The following is a 15,415-nucleotide window of genomic DNA, read 5'->3' as shown; positions in this document are numbered from 1 at the left end:
AAAAAAATAATAAAAAAAATAATAATAATTAAGAAAAGAAAAATGTACAAATTATATTTTAAAAAAAATATTTAAAAAAACAAAAAATTTGGAAAGTGGTTATCCCACTGGCTATAAGGTGAATGCACCTATTTGTAAGTCGCTCTGGATAAGAGCGTCTGCTAAATGACGTAAATGTAAATGTTATAGGCTAGCGTACCGGGAATGGTGAGGCTAACTATATCGTGGTTATTATAGCCTAGCGTACTGGGAATGGTTAAGCTAACTATATTGTGGTTATTATAGGATAGCGTACCGGGAATGGTTAGGCTAACTCTGATGCAGTTTGTTACACAGTTGCTGAGAGATGTGTGTAAACCACAGGCCTATGTATCCATTCCTGCTGTTCTCAAGCCCATTGTTGCATCTCCCTCCCTGCAGTCTTAGAAACATGAAGGTAAACAACTAAAATATACTTTATAACAGGTGAATAACTAAACCTTATACTCCAATTAAGCAGGAAAAAGCACTTATTATAACAGACCTGTAGCACTGTAAGACACATGTTTCTCTGTTGATTGTTTTAAACCTGTTTTATTCTCAGGACCATGACTATAACATTGAGTGTTGGGACACAGGGCAACAACATATCCTGGTCTCCTCTACACAATACAAATAAACATTACAAAAATAAAGTGTTTAAAAAACAATGCTAAACAAAACAAAATATATGAAACCACACTCCAGTACATTTTACAATACCATTCACATTCAAGCATGTGTTCTGCAGAAGAAATCCCCAATAAAAACTAGAATGGTGAGGTATAATGTCTTATCAAGTGTACTTACCTGGTGAAGAGAGAGAGGTTTGGTAGGGGACCTTACTGGCTGTGTGAAACAGAAGAGTGTGAGGTCTGTGGTTCACTATCTAGATGTACTGAGGGACTGAAGGGTGATGCAGAGCTGACGCCGAGGTGGTGCGCTCAGACCGGTGGCTCAGTAGACCGGCGAATCAGAGCGCCGGAGGGGAGCAACGGGAGGAGACACCTCATGAATAAAGTTGGTTATATTGTGTTATTTAAAGCTGGAACCCTTAATGCTGAAACTGTCCGTTTGGGATATTACAACAACAAAGAAGTTAATGTAAAAAATGAACAATTTTTTCCCCCTCCTACATCACTGCACCATAATAGAACATTAGAATATGGACTGCACAGTTTTGCATATACTTAAATTTAAAGGGATAGTTCAAGCCAAAATCTAAGTAATTCTAATTGAGTAATTATATAGCATTTTCAAAAAGCATAAAAAAAAAAAAAAAGCATTACATTAAAAGCTGCAATGCCTATAATCCATAATTGGATTGAATCCAACCCAATGTCTATTGAGCAGCACTGGGGCTGTTGAATTTCACAGTAGCGTATTGGAAATCCTGGTCCTGTTTCTGGGGATGGGAAGGTGGGACGGTGGAGTACAGAGGCACTTCCTGGTTTCTGTGTTGGATGCTGGCGTAGGTAACGTCATCCTGCTCGTCTGTGATCGGTCTCTGTGCTGCAGTAGGGGCCATGGCCATGCCTGAGATGTTGTCATACACTGGATTAGAGTCTCTCTGATGGGGAGAGAAGACAGACAACATGAGGGGTGAAAAATTAAATATTACCACAGTCGTTGAGTCCATCTATACACAGATCAATGTAGTTCTCAGTCAGCTGATTCCAACAGACTCACCTGTCCATTCTCTACTGTGTCTCTCCTGTCTTGTGTGTCAAATATGGATTTGGAGTCCTTCATCCTGTTTTGTGAATTAATGAATGCATGAATCAATCAATTAATAAATCAATCAACAATCAATCAATCAAGCAATATTTGATCGAGTACAAAACAGAATGTGAAAAAGGGTAAATTCTTCTCACTCACCTGAACCACATGAACCCAAAGAGACAGATGATGAGAAACAGAAAAACCACTATGATTCCTACAACTGGATTCTTCAAAGACTTTGGTTCCCCAACAAATGTAACAGGAGAACGGAGATTCTCGTAGCCTTTTACAGCACAGGAGTAGCTGCCTGCATCCTCACTGCTGATTTGGTCTAGGGAGAGGTAGTTATCTTGTGTGTTTGTGTTGGTGAGACGTTGTCTGTTCTTGTACCAGATGTAGGTGGGGTTGGAGTTGTCAGTTAGCATACAGGTGGTGCTACAGGTCAGTGTCACCTTCCCTTCCTCTGTGGCAGGAGTCTCCTTCACCTGCAAGTCTGAAAAGGGGTAAATGAAGACAAAAGAGCTCAATCATCTTCATTTCCACCAATAATATAATGACTTAGACTAGATTATATAATACTGTAATGGCAGAATTACCTGTGACATTCAGAGTTATTCCAGGGAAGCTGTATCCCCATTTTACCTCAGTTGTTGTAAATCTAAACTTGTATTCAGCAGAGTCACTCTCTCTCAGGTCTGTGATTCTCAGGGTGGAGTGTTTGTCTGTAGTTGGAAGGTACTTCACACGACCTGCATACTCTGGGTCCTGGCTTAGATCTGCAGTAACTCCAGAATCCCATTTGTTGAACCAGGATACTTCTGTGACGTTATGCCAGCTGGGATGTCTATATGTACAGGTAATGTCCACTGTTGACCCCTTCAAGGCACAGATACTCTGATGGGTGTAAGTCACATTCATACATCTCTGACCATGAACACCTGAAACAAAATGTATCAAAATGTATCAATTCCTGAAACGATAATGAGACTATTTTCAAGTGTTTTAGATGTATTGGACTGGTTCATTTAAAATAAATACAAAATATAGACACATACAATGCATTCGGAAAGTATTCAGACCCCTTGACTTTTTCCACATTTTGTTACGTTTCAGCCTTATTCTAAAATGGATTAAAAAATATAGAATTCTAAAACGGTATAACAAGATAACATACCATCAGCCATTTTCTACCTTGTATATTATACGGTATAATTTTTACTAATGTTACTATCCAAGAGTTCACAGATTTGTCTGTTTTTCCCCACATGTTCTACTATTTGTCCACAGGCCTTAATAGTTGATACTTAAGATGATTATTATAGGGGAGTCCAGACTCACACACTGTAGGAGCGAGAAAATCCTCATGGCTTTTTACAGTACAGGAGTAACTGTCTGCAGAGTAACGCCAGACCACTAGAGTGTTCAAAGAGTATTGTTGGGAAGTAGGGTCATGGAGATGTTGTCCGTTCTTGAACCAGATGTAGGTGGGTTTGGGGTTGTCGGTCAGAAGACAGGTGGTGCTACAGGTCAGTGTTCTCTTCTTTTCCTCTGTGGAGGAAGACACCTTCACCTGCAGGTCTGAATGAAAGGGGACTAGAAAAACGAAAAGTGAATGTATTTTTAATTATTATAACTTGCAATATGATATTGTATTGGATTACAATTAATATATTTGTAATAGTAGTTGTAGTAGTAGAAGTAGTAGATATTATATGTTATCTGTGACAGTTCCCCCATTCTGCATACTGTGTTTTAAATCTGAACTTGTAGTCAGCTGAATCGCTCTCTCTCAGGTCTGTGATTCTAAGGTTGCATTCTTTCTCTTTAGTCCCAAGGTACTCAGCATGACCTGCATACTCTGGCACTGAGCTCAGGATTTTAGGCGCCGCATTACATTTCTCTTGGATATACCAGTTTGGTTCTGAGACAACATGATAACTTGGATGTTTATATGTGCAGGGCAGTTCCACTGTTGAGCCCTTCAATGCACAGATACTCTGATGCGTGTAAGTCTCATTGAAACAGTTCAGACCCAGAACATCTAAAACAGTAGTAGACCCATTCATTTATTAAATTGGTTTATTCAATTATTATTGCACTCAACAAAAATATAAACGCAACATGCAACAATTTCAAAGAGTTTATTGAGTTATAGTTCATATACAGTGGGGAAAAAAAGTATTTAGTCAGCCACCAATTGTGCAAGTTCTCCCACTTAAAAAGATGAGAGAGGCCTGTAATTTTCATCATAGGTACACGTCAACTATGACATACAAAATGAGGAAGAAAAATCCAGAAAATCACATTGTAGGATTTTTAATGAATTTATTTGCAAATTATGGTGGAAAATAAGTATTTGGTCAATAACAAAAGTTTCTCAATACTTTGTTATATACCCTTTGTTGGCAATGACACAGGTCAAACGTTTTCTGTAAGTCTTCACAAGGTTTTCACACACTGTTGCTGGTATTTTGGCCCATTCCTCCATGCAGATCTCCTCTAGAGCAGTGATGTTTTGGGGCTGTCGCTGGGCAACACGGACTTTCAACTCCCTCCAAAGATTTTCTATGGGGTTGAGATCTGGAGACTGGCTAGGCCACTCCAGGACCTTGAAATGCTTCTTACGAAGCCACTCCTTCGTTGCCCGGGCGGTGTGTTTGGGATCATTGTCATGCTGAAAGACCCAGCCACGTTTCATCTTCAATGCCCTTGCTGATGGAAGGAGGTTTTCACTCAAAATCTCACGATACATGGCCCCATTCATTCTTTCCTTTACACGGATCAGTCGTCCTGGTCCCTTTGCAGAAAAACAGCCCCAAAGCATGATGTTTCATCCCCCATGCTTCACAGTAGGTATGGTGTTCTTTGGATGCAACTCAGCATTCTTTGTCCTCCAAACACGACGAGTTGAGTTTTTACCAAAAAGTTATATTTTGGTTTCATCTGACCATATGACATTCTCCCAATCCTCTTCTGGATCATCCAAATGTACTCTAGCAAACTTCAGACGGGCCTGGACATGTACTGGCTTAAGCAGGGGGACACGTCTGGCACTGCAGGATTTGAGTCCCTGGCGGCGTAGTGTGTTACTGATGGTAGGCTTTGTTACTTTGGTCCCAGCTCTCTGCAGGTCATTCACTAGGTCCCCCCGTGTGGGTCTGGGATTTTTGCTCACCGTTCTTGTGATCATTTTGACCCCACGGGGTGAGATCTTGCGTGGAGCCCCAGATCGAGGGAGATTATCAGTGGTCTTGTATGTCTTCCATTTCCTAATAATTGCTCCCACAGTTGATTTCTTCAAACCAAGCTGCTTACCTATTGCAGATTCAGTCTTCCCAGCCTGGTGCAGGTCTACAATTTTGTTTCTGGTGTCCTTTGACAGCTCTTTGGTCTTGGCCATAGTGGAGTTTGGAGTGTGACTGTTTGAGGTTGTGGACAGGTGTCTTTTATACTGATAACAAGTTCAAACAGGTGCCATTAATACAGGTAACGAGTGGAGGACAGAGGAGCCTCTTAAAGAAGAAGTTACAGGTCTGTGAGAGCCATAAATCTTGCTTGTTTGTAGGTGACCAAATACTTATTTTCCACCATAATTTGCAAATAAATTCATTAAGAATCCTACAATGTGATTTTCTGGAATTTTTTTCCTCAATTTGTCTGTCATAGTTGACGTGTACCTATGATGAAAATTACAGGCCTCTCTCATCTTTTTAAGTGGGAGAACTTGCACAATTGGTGGCTGACTAAATACTTTTTTCCCCCACTGTAATGCCATGAACTTTTTCATGGCATTTTATAATTGTCTGTACATTGAATAGCAACAAGGATAACTATCATAAGAGGAATATTAAAAATCTAAGAACGTGACCATACAGTACCTGCCACTGACAAGAGAAAGACCACAAACACACTTCCTGCTGTTCTCAAGGCCATTGTTGCATCACCTGATGAAGATTGGATAAACAAAGTTAATCACAGACATGACGAACATATAGTCAGAATTCTCTGTTGCTAGGCAAGAACTTAATTGGTTCCTTTCACTGGGTTTGTGTGTGTGTGAAATGGGGATCTGACCTCGGGTTGAATTCCTCGCTCTTACTTAATCCATGGCTGTCCTACCTTATCAGAGACTGAAAACAGACTGTTGCCTAATGCCTCTCTCCTCAAACAAAGTCCTGAGAGCGGAGCCAGAGTTGAATAGAGTTCAGACTAATCCTGAGTAATTACAGCATAACGGGAGGGGAGAGAGGAGTTGGGTTTGGGTATGTTTGAGAGATTGAGTGTGGACCTGTCATGTCCAACAATCAATCTTCAGGTCAAGCCAGGGTGAGCTGGGGTTGAACAGAGTTTAAACTGAACATGATTATTTGTGCATGACAAGGGCTTGATTGATGGTACTACTATTGATTATAAACTGAATAAAAGTCAAATTTAGCCGCTATCATAGACTAAGGAAGTGGCCGGAGCGGTAGAGACGGGGAAACTGAGGATGGTGGTGGGGGAACCCAAGAGGGAGGGGCTTTAAGCTAAGATGTATGTGAATATGACTATATAAACGGAGAGCTGAGAGGTAGACGAGAGTTGCTCTGCAGACCAGCTCGGCTTTCGTTGCTATATGTAATAAAGTCTATCTTGATTCTACAAAGATTCTGGAAGAACTTTGATTTTTAATAAGTATAGTGATCATTTTCCACATCACACCCACCCTGCAGTCTTAGAAACATAAACAACAACTCACTCTATAGCTGGTGAATAACTACACCTTATAAATCAATTGAGAGGGGAACAATTACTTATTCATCAGATCTGTCTGTAGCACTGTTTACACATAATAATCAATTTATTGCTTTATTCTTACAATCCTATAGCATTCAGACATGGGTCCCTTTCATTATCATTACCCAGGAGAATATGGTTTATCACTAAAAACATACTATAAAACACTATATTATAAGATATCTTCAAGTGTACTTACAGAGGGAAGTGGAGAGGTTTTGTAAGACAACTCACTGGCAGTATGGAAAGGAGAAGTAAGTGAGTGGTTGACACGACACAAGTTGCTGTAATTTCCTTCCTTTTGATGCAAGAAGACATCTATTATTGGTCGGGTTCCAGGCAGAATACATTGAAGACGTTGCATCAGGGCTGCCAGAAAACGTGTGACGAGGCGGCATTTGCCACAGCATTCAATTTTGTTTAATAGAATATATAGTTGCAAAGGGGACAAAGTGCTGTTTTTTAGACCGATTTGCCTCATGATTTGTCAACTCACACAAAATATCTCTGTCCTTCACATAGGAGTGCTGCTGCAGGCTCTTTACATGTCTTGACCAATCAGATTCATGGAAATCGCAGGTGCACACATGATAACACATCAGTCCCGACAGTGAGGTTAATTTCTCCCCCCTTGTCTCTGCTTGTTCCACCTTGAAGGACACCTCACCCTTATTGTGAACCTCCCAGCCACCAGGATAATCACCAATTATTTGCTATTTTTTATTTTGTACTTAACACTTTATTTTATTTTATTTTTTACTGCATTGTTGGTTAAGGGCTTGTAAGTAAGCATTTCACTGTAAGGTTTACACCTGTTGTATTCGCCGCAAGAATGTTAAACAGAAGTAGATTCACCCCGGTTATTGTTTATCATGCAGATATGTCTGAACATTGTAAGCTCATTCTTAAATACAGACATGTTTTTCTGTCCCAGTGAATTGCACTGTGTGCAAGTCTTCAATTTAGACCACAATTAGTTAAAGGAGGTGTTTGTCAAGGGCTAGAACAAAAATGTGTAAACTCCTGTCCTGTGTATAAAAAACACTGTGGCGGTCATGACAAAATGTGCCCTCATGTACTGATCAAGCTTCTAAATGTTGGAAGTTAATCTCCTTGAGATGTCCCTCACTTGGGACTGACTTATTTTGTACAATGTACTGTGTTTTAAGGACTCATGCACAGGTACAGGAAAACCAATACAAAGTTTAACATTTATTCCAAATTCCAAATTATGTCTTCATGTGTTTCTCGTTTTGAGGCTTGGGCATCAATAGGAGAGAGAAAGGCATCAATAATATTACAATGCTGTATTCATTTAATTGAATATATATTCTTGTTTGATATGCATTTATATATACTGAACAAAAATATCAACGCACCATGCAACAATTTCAAAGATTTTACTGACTTACAGTTCATATAAGGAAATCAGTCAATTGAAATAAATTATTTAGGCCCTAATGTCTGGATTTCACATGACTGGGAATACAGATATGTATCTGTTGGTCACAGATACACTATATATACAACAGTATTGGACACCCCTTCAAATTAGTGGATTCGGCTATTTTAGCCACATCCGTTGCTGACAGGTGTATACAATCGAGCACACCGCCATGCAATCTCCATAGACAACACTGGCAGTAGAATGGCCTTACTGAAGAGCTCAGTGTCTTTCAAAAAAGTAAGTTTGGCTAATTTCTGCCCTGCTAGAGCTGCCCCGGTCAACTGTAAGTGCTGTTATTGTGAAGTGGAAACGTCTTAGAGCTCTGTCCTCGGTTGCTACACTCCCTACCGAGTTCCAAACTGCCTCTAGAAGCAAAGTCAGCTCAAGAACTGTTCATCGGAAGCTTCATGAAATGGGTTTCCATGGCCGAGCAGCCGCACACAAGCCTAAGATCACCATGTGCAATGCCAAGTGTTGGCTGTAGTGGTCTAAAGCTCGCCGCCATTTTACTCTGGAGCAGTGGAAATGCGTTCTCTGATCACGCTTCACCATCTGGCAGTCTGACGGACGAATCTGGGTTTGGCGGATTCCAGGAGAACAATACCCGCCCAAATTCACAGTGCCAACTGTAAAGTTTGGTGGAGGAGGAATAATGGTCTGGGGCTGTTTATTATGCTTCGGACTAGGCCCCTTAGTTCCAGTGAAGGGAAATCTTAATTCTACAGCATACAATTACATTCTAGACGATTCTGTGCTTCCAATTTTGTGGCAACAGTTTGGGGAAGGCCCTTTCCTGTTTCAGCATGACAATGCCCCCATGCACAAAGCGCGGTCCATACAGAAATGGTTTGTTAAGATCGGTGTGGAAGAACTTGACTGGCCGACTGCGAGCCAGGCCTAATCGCCCAACATCAGTGCCCGACCTCACTAATGCTCTTGTGGCTGAATGGAAGCAAGTCCCTGCAGCAATGTTCCAGTGGAAAGCCTTCCCAGAAGAGTGGAGGCTGTTATAACAGCAAAGGGGGGACCAACTTGATATTAATGCCCATGATTTTGGAATGAGACGTTCGACAAGCAGGTGTCAACATACTTTTGGTAATGTAGTGTATGTTAGTGCAGGGCTGGAACAGAAGTCTGCACACCCAGCATACCTCCAGGAGACGGATTGGCCTGATACCGTTGTAATACGTTTGTAGCCTACATTGTGTGTGACTTTTAACTTTATTGTTGTATACAACATTTGCTAACATAAGTACACATACAACCCATGGCATACAAGGATGTGCCAGCAGTCTCTTGGGACATTCACTGGCACCTCTTCATCTGCAGACAGGCTTTCACAGCTCTCCATATCTGAGGACAGACAACGTCACAAAGAAAGAGACTTAATTTTATTATAATTAGACAGTCCTGACTATTATCTCTCTGTCTGTCTTCATAGTTTTCCTCTCTAGGGACTAGAGCTGGATAATCTTTTCATAATGTCATCCCACAACCTGTCCTATCTAACTAGTGCACCTACACCCTTTTCTGACACTGGAGCAGAAAACCCTTTCACCCTCTTCCATTGCAGTTATCTACACATTTATTTGGAGCATGTATCTTTAATTTAAGATGATAACTAGGCCTAAATCAAGATAACAAGCTAATATGAAGTTAGCTAGCTGATGATATTTGACTTAGCTATAGTATGTAAAGTTGGCTAGCTAGCTAGCAGCTCATTAACCTACACACAGAGGCCTGCTGTAGCTAGCTGGTTAATAAAACATTGTTTTTGACCATTTTCAAAATGTATTTACTTACTTGAATAGGTCACGCCTACGCCCACGAAGCGGACAATCTTTTGGAGCGAAGCGTTGTCAAGCGGGAGCGCGGCTTCCGGTCAAAACTTAACATATGTGAGAGGAGAGCTCGCAGAGCGAGGAGCGAGTTTCCCAAAGGCTGGAGTATCGGCCTAATATTTTATTTTTATTTTTATACAATACAAAAAGTACATGGGGAACAACAGGATATATAAAGAATATACAAAGGACACGTGGGCTAGGGGCGGGGCTATGGGCGGGGCTAGGGGGTACAATATCACATTACATAAGGACCTTAAGGGACATTCGCACATTTATAATTCTAACAGCTTTTTTGTTGATACAGTATTTATTTGTCTTAAGATATAGTTCAATTCCTTTTTGCTAGGTAAGAAAATGTGGTGTTTGTTTGTAAATTTACATTTGTGAATATGAAATGTGGCCAAAAGAATAATGAAATTAATTACATTAAATTGTTTCAACTTATTTCTATCGTAAGTAAAGAATCCAAGCAGTACATCTCTCCATAATAGTGTAGAATCTTCATAAATGTGTTCAATTATACATCTACTGATGTCTTGCCACAGATTCCTTACATGAATGCCAAAAAATATGTTAAACTGTTTCTGGGTGGTCATTACAAAAGGTACAATTTGAATATATATTTTTTTTCAACGTCTTCATATAGTGGTTGGCAGGAAAATATTGATGAATAATTTAAAAAGAAACTTCCTTAATTTTGTTAATAAGTAGGTATGTTTGTGGCAACATCAAAACATATTTCCAATAGATATTATCAATAAAACCATTCCAATAAGGCATGACATAAGGTATATAGATACAACATCCTGTTGACACAAGGCACGTGTATAGCTCTATTGTTATTGAATGGACAAAAAGACAAACAAATCTTTACTACTGATGAGTCAACAGCGGTAATTGAAGGTAGGTTCTGAGGGTCTTAACATGTTCCTGAATACAGTGCCTTGCAAAAGTATTCATCCCCCTTGAAGTTGTTCCTATTTTGTTGCATTACAACCTGTAATTTAAATGGATTTTTATTTGGATTTCATTTAATGGACATACACAAAATAGTCCAAATTGGTGAAGTGAAATCAAAAAAATAACTTGTTTCAAAGTATTCCAAAAAATAAATAATGGAAAAGTGGTGCATGCATATGTATTCACCTCCTTTGCTATGAAGCCCCTAAATAAGATCTGGTGCAACCAATTACCTTCAGAAGTCACATAATCGTTAAATAAAGTCCACCTGTGTGCAATCTAAGTGTCACATGATCTCAGTATATATACACCTGTTCTGCTGTATTACAGTGGCTTGCAAAAGTATTCACCCCCTTGGCATTTTTTCTATTAAAAAAAATTATAAAACAAATAAGCTGGTTCTACTCTTTTTGTCAATTTACTGCTGTTTTGTGGTGGAAAACTGAGCATGTCAACCCTTTTACCCATACGTAGATATGCTAGACATGTTTCAACTATTACGATTTTCTGTGAAGATTGCATTAAATTGACACTCCCTGTTACACAAAACAAGCTTCCATTCCCCCTGTCACAAGCTGTTTTATGGCTGATTTAAAGGACTATTTTATCCATGTAATCCAGTGTTTTTTTTTGTTTTCAGTAGTCCCCTGTTACTTTATTTGTTATATAGGCACTTACTACAATATTTTTTTTATTCTATGTCTTGAGATGGTAAAATATGTTTTTTATTAAGTTGAACATCTTTACGAGAGAATGTTACATTTAGGCAAAAAAAATTTTGGGACCAAGTTACACTTTTAAAAATGGGTGGAACTACCCAGATATTTTCATCAATATATAATTAATCAATGAATGACTAAAGTGCATAAATATGTTAGAATTCTGATATGACATCATTGTTTTAGCACTATCCACTGAGTTATGAAACTACGGTGTGCAACATTGAACAATGTTCCAATAAATCAACACAATCTACTTTTTCCGTTTTTCAAATGTCCGTTGTCTTGAAGCTAAAATTGGGATTATGTTTACTGTGCTAATGACCATCCCAAAAAAACAGTAAAGGAGAGCAATGTACAATACAGTGAACTTAGCAAAACAAGGAATTTGTGGTAAGTACATGCGGGCCGCCATCTTTATGCACCTCCACTATTGTTACAGAAGCAGACTGTAGTCTAATCTACACACCATGGTTCTTACTTAATGAAATCAAATCTCCATCTTCCTTCTCTTCTCCTCCTCCTCTCTCAGTTCCACTCTGCCCCGGTGTTTTCCTGCAGTCGACCAGACCCAGCAGTAAAGTGGTACCGGGAGGCGTTTGACCTGGGGACTCCGGGAGGGTGGAGGGGAACGGGCTACCTTTGTCCTGTTGGCCATAATAAATATTAAACAGTTTATCATTAAACCAAATATTTGATTAATTTAGTCTACACCTCTGATTGATTTGGGTGCATCCCTAGAATATCTAATTTTTCCTGAAATGTTCAATCATTCACTACTTCCCACAAATCTAATAGCATTGGGTTGGTGGAGGCATGGGCTAGTCAGAGTTTCCATCATATTTCTTATACCAGTCATTTCCTTTCAAAACAGAGAGTAAGAGGCGACTTGTGGCTTATTTGATCGAATATAGGTTTCATAATGATTAGGTTGTTATGAGTGTACTGATAAAAGTAGGTCACGTGACATGCTGGAAACTGAGAAAAAAAAAACTTCTATCAGAATTGTGCAAGGTAGGAACTAGTTATCACTACCACAAAGTCATAAACCACGTCTATTTCTACAATTTATCTTCGTAAAATGTCATTTTAAACCTAACCTTAACCACACTGCTAACCTTATGCCTGACCCTAACCTTGAAATCAAAAAAGCACATTTTAGTTTTCTTGAATTTCTACGATATACATGTTTGACTTTGTGGCTGTGGTAACAAGTGGAAACCGTTGTGCCTGTTGTTCACATGCGTATCTGCCCTCTCATTGGCTAGAATGGTCCCATCTCATCTTGCTCCTCCCAACTGCCTTTCATTTTTTAAGACATTTATTTTCATTGCCATTACATATTAGAAGGCAATGAATTATTGGAACATGGGTTGTCTCACCCAGTGGTGTAAAGCACTTAATAAAAATACTTGAAAGTACTACTTAAGTAGTTTTTTGGGGTATCTGTAGTTTACTATTAAATTTTTGACAACTTTTACTTTTACTTCACTACATTCCTAAATAAAATAATGCATTTTTACTCCATACATTTTCCCTGACACCCAAAAGTACTCATTACATTTTGAATGCTTAGAAGGACAGGAAAATGTCCTAATTCACACACTTATCAGGAGAACATCCCTGGTCATCCCTACTGCCCCTGATCTGGCAGACTCACTAAACACATGCTTTGTTTGTTAATGATGTCTGAGTGTTGGAGCATGCCCCTGGCTATCCGTAATTTTAAAAAACAAGACAATTATGAAGTCTGGTTTGCTTTATATAAGGAATTTTACATTTTTTATACTTTTACTTTTAATACTTAACTTTATTTGAGCAATTACATTTACTTTTGATACTTAAGTATATATACAACCAAATACTTTTACTCAAGTAGTATTTTACTGTGTTACTTTCACTTTTACTTAATTTTCTATTAAGGTATCTTTACTTTTACTCAAGTATGACAATTGGGTACTTTTTCCACCACTGGTCTCACCCACAAAAGGGGTGCTACAGAAAAGTTGGGAGCATGAACATGGACAGAATAAAACCTTTGGATGGGTGGCTGATAAGCAGGCGAGGCAGATGGGATTGTATGGCAGGGACTTTAGCCCCACAGTACCTATCCCTGTGAGTCCACCATGGCTATTCCCACCTCCAGTAGTTGATTTACAAGTCTTAGAGAGAGTACGGAAAGACAGGGAGGAGGTTAATCCATCTGTTGTTATTTAATAGGTGACTGGAAACTGGAAATCAGTATTTTTTGCCCATATATTCAGATGGATCAAAAGACCCAAAGACAAGTCAGACTGGATCAGCCTTTGTTGAACAGGAAAGTTGGGTGGCTGTTAGGAGACCTATTACAGAACACCTGGCTGTGTACATGGCAGAGCTGATGGCCGTACTGTTGGCCATGCAGTGGGTGGAGGAAGTCAAGCCAGACAGAGTAGTTATAGGTTCTGACTCATGTGCAGTGTTGATGAGTCTGCAATAATTTAGCTCACATAGCAGACAAGGCCTGCTATATGAGGGAATACAAATTCATGCCCGGGAAAGACAGATGGGTGTCCATATAAGCTTTGCTTAGGTCCCGGCCCATATGGGGGTGGAAGGGAACGAGGAAGTAGATATGCTAGCTAAACAGGCCCTTAGGAGACAGGAGGTGGAGGTGCCAATGAGCAAGGCAGAGGCTAAGGGAATGATATGGACAGTGGTGGTGCAGAGATGGCAGGAGCAGTGTAACAGTGACACTAAGTGCAGGCATCTATTATTTGTTGACATTTTAGTAATTTAGCAGACACCTATCTATAGAGCGACTTACAGGAGAAATTAGGGTTAAGTTGCTCAAAGGCACGTTGACAGATTTTCCACCTAGTCTGCTCGGGTTACTGGCCCAACGCTCTAAACCACTAGGCTACCTGCCGCCCCTATTCCAGGTACAGAGTAAAGTAGGGGAAGGCTGGTTGGTGTGTAGACTTTCCTCCCTTCTCTCTCTATTCCAGGAGTATTGTTGGGAAGTAGGGTCATGGAGATGTTGTCCGTTCTTGTTACAGATATAGGTGGGGTTGGGGTTGTCGGTCAGAAGACAGGTGGTGCTACAGGTTAGTGTTCTCTACTTTTCCTCTGTGGAGTAAGACACCTTCACCTGCAGGTCTGAATGATTCTAATGAATTATTACAATTAGATATTATATATTACCTGTGACAGTCAGTTGTACCAGGGAAGCTGTACCCACATTCTGCATACTATGTTTTAAATCTGAACTTGTACTCAGCTGAATCGCTCTCTCTCAGGTCTGTGATTCTCAGGGTGAAGGCTTTCTCTTTAGTCCCAGGGTACTCAGCACGACCTGTATTCTCTGGCACCGAGCTCAGGATTTTACATTACATTTCTCTTGGATATACCAGTTTGGTTCTGATAGTACATGATAACTTGGATGTTGATATGTGCAGGGCAGTTCCACTGTTGAGCTTTTCATAGCACAGATACTCTGATGGATATAAGTCACGTTGAAACAGTTCTGACAAAGAACACCTAAAACAATAGTAGGCCCATTCATTTATTAATTAGTTTCTTCAATTATTCTTGCACTCAACCAAAATATAAACGTAACATGCAACCATTTCTAAGATTTTACTAAGTTACAGTTCATATAAAGAAATCAGTGAATTGAAATAAATGAATTAGGCCCTAATCTATGGATTTCACATGATTGGGTATACAGATATGAATCTGTTGGTCACAGATACCTTTAGAAAAGGTAGTCAGTATCTGGTGTGACCACCATTTGCCTCATGCAGTGCGACACATCTCCTTCATGTAAGATAATGGATTTAATTTATTTTTGTATTGAATACCTGTCGTGGAAATTACCACCAGGGACTCAAAGCCAAAATTAAATGAATAGTTATTTATTACCAGCAAGCTGGAGAGGTTCGAACAAA

At 39.6% G+C, this 15,415-nt stretch overlaps 1 long non-coding RNA gene across 1 annotated transcript; it reads right to left on the bottom strand.

The window, feature by feature from the left end:
* Positions 1-1,461: 1,461 nt before the first annotated feature.
* LOC311119921 lies at positions 1,462-1,949 on the bottom strand. Its single transcript, XR_014612050.1, has 3 exons — positions 1,897-1,949; positions 1,708-1,771; positions 1,462-1,588 (listed from the first exon to the last, which is right to left on the bottom strand). It is a non-coding gene; the product is annotated as an uncharacterized lncRNA (long non-coding RNA).
* Between the last annotated feature and the right edge of the window lie 13,466 nt (positions 1,950-15,415).

Source organism: Coregonus lavaretus (genome assembly GCF_964263955.1).
Source record: "Coregonus lavaretus genome assembly, contig: HAP1_SCAFFOLD_55, whole genome shotgun sequence".
Classification (NCBI taxonomy): domain Eukaryota; kingdom Metazoa; phylum Chordata; class Actinopteri; order Salmoniformes; family Salmonidae; genus Coregonus; species Coregonus lavaretus.
This window is presented reverse-complemented; position numbering and strand designations above follow the sequence as displayed.